A 2456-nucleotide genomic window follows, 5' to 3' on the forward strand; every position below is an offset into this window, starting at 1 on the left:
TAGCTAGATCAATTGCACAAAGTAAGAAAGTCATCATACTGTAGAAGGATGTTAGAGTTCAAATTATGATACTTACAGAACATTAAATGTCAGCACACTCGGGGGTCATACATATTTTGTTAAGTAAAACAGGAAATATGCTCCATGAGACAATGAACATTATATGAAATGACCACTATGAAAGTCAAAACTGATTTTTTTCAGAGAAAGCCACAGCCTCCTAACTTCTCCCTAAGTATGGGCTTTAGTTTCTTTAGTTTCATGTTTTTGTCTTTAATAAAGTATTCCTCTTAGGTCTTACTACAATTTCCTTTTCAAACTTTGGGGTTTATTGCTTTTTTAAATTTATCATAGATTTTAAATCATGTAAATTGTTGAGTGAAGCAAATAGTTGTTGTTTTATTGGAAGAATGGAAATGTATACTCAATGAAGCTTGTGTCTGAAGCACTTTTAAAGTATGCATGCAAGGCTCCATCTGAAACACAAGTCAACTTGCCTTTTTCTAATTCCATTACAATTCTCCAAATTAATTTTTCAATTCCCACAGATGACCCCATTTTTCTTGTTACAGATGTATAACTTTGGTTGTACAGTAATGCCTGAGACTTCCTTCAAAAAACTGCCACTTGCTGTTTCATCAGCCACTGTGGTTACCCAACGAAGGAAATAGAAGGCACTCCCTCTTCTGGGGACTGAGCACACTTCCAAACAAAGGGCTTTCAGTTTCTGGCAGTATAAGAAGTAACTGTCTTTTCCTAAACCAACGAAGTACACTTCAAATCAACACAGGAAGTCCTCAAAAAAGAAGACCGGTAGAATTAATCTGGCCTTGGAAAGTGTGTTGGTGTTTTCTACAGCCAATCAAGATAATATGTACCTCCAGAAAGTCATCTCATACCACCAATTTTAGAAATATTAAGCTGGAAGAAATTGCCCCATGAGATACCAAGCCCGTTTCACAGACTAGAGTGAAGTTTTGAAGTTAAGTTCATAAATCCAGCTACAAAGAACTTAAGAGCAAGAAGAGACATACAATGAATGTAGAACATTTACCACCTGCCAGCTGAGGCAGGCTAATTTTCCTGGTAAGAATTGTTAGGCCATGACAAATCCAAGGTAATATGGTTTACTGTAATCTTTGGTCAGAGGGCTAGACTGAGCTGCCTTACCTCAGATTTCGAGAGGCTATGAGCATACACCAGTAGACACTGCAGCTTAGCTGACAGGTGGCAATTTATGAGCTGGCATTGGCACTCCTGCAAGACTGACTCTCAGCCCCACTTTCAAAAGCAGTGCAGCCATCTAGAAATCACTTAGAAACCAAAGTGCCACCTTTCAGCGTTAGATGCCTAGTGTATAATAAGACACCTTGTCAGAAAAAAAACCCGCATTCTTCTCTCCCACAAACCCAAACCACTTTATAATATACTTTCTGTGGTCTAAAAACCCTGATCTTTTTCTTCCCCTACAAAATATCTAGTGATTTCCTCTCAGGTTCAGTAAGGCCCAAAGTTCCTACTCTTTAAATGGTATAAATGCAATGAGGGGCCTTCATCAAGGCAACATGCTGTCTTGTTTAAAAAGACAACGGATTTCTCTGAAAACATTCTCACTAACATAATCAAAAAAGGAAGCATTAGTTATTAGCATACAATTAGAGTATTACATTAACCATTCTGTGACATTACTTGGGGATATCTAGCTGTGACCTCAAGCTCAACATCATTAAAACAGAGCCTGGTGATAATCTGAGGCTAATTGTTTTATTCCCTAGGTTTATCTCTCTTTTGCCCCTAAGTACAAAAACATCACCTGCAGTTTTCCAGTATTTGGGTATTTCCCCATTTTCCAACAATTGTTTAATAGTAACATTAATGATTCTGACAGCTTCTCAGTGTAAATAAATGCATTTAATCAATATGAAATATTTAGGTGGCAAACTGTTTATTTTAGCAATATCACATGACATAGCTCTAACTACCCAGGTTCCTACTATGAAGAAAAATATGATTGAACACTTCTACCATTTAATTAATCAGTTTTACATATGAGCTGTGCTTTTTCTTGTTTTGAACCCTTATTGTTATGCACATTAATTAGTTTCACTGGCTAGTATTACTTCACCAAGTCTTCTGTTTCACTCCCTATCTATTATTGCCTGTGTGCCAGAATTGCTAATACATGCATACCACCATTCAGCCTTTTTTTGGTGCTTCTGGAACTGTGGCTTTTTGGGTACTCAGACTGGTACAGGGTCATCATAGTTTCTACGAACTTAAAAACAAGGTGTCAAGACAAATACCCTCTAGACTGAAGTAACATATGAAAACCAGAAAACTTATGTCACCTTAGCCACTAGAAGCTTCTAGTAATCAAACCTAAGAGACTGACAAGTTCAAAGAGACTGACAAGTTCACCAATTTGGGAGTAAAACAGAAGGCCAGGAGATATGGAA

The 2456-nt window shown here is 37.3% G+C and overlaps 1 protein-coding gene across 1 annotated transcript in view; it reads right to left on the reverse strand.

Moving 5' to 3' along the window:
* TRAPPC12 (trafficking protein particle complex 12) overlaps positions 1-2456 on the reverse strand; it is a 50008-nt gene that overhangs the window by 19475 nt on the left and 28077 nt on the right. The window lies entirely within an intron of this gene.

The sequence above is a fragment of the Geospiza fortis genome, unplaced genomic scaffold (genome assembly GCF_000277835.1).
Source record: "Geospiza fortis unplaced genomic scaffold, GeoFor_1.0 scaffold139, whole genome shotgun sequence".
In the NCBI taxonomy this organism is placed as follows: domain Eukaryota; kingdom Metazoa; phylum Chordata; class Aves; order Passeriformes; family Thraupidae; genus Geospiza; species Geospiza fortis.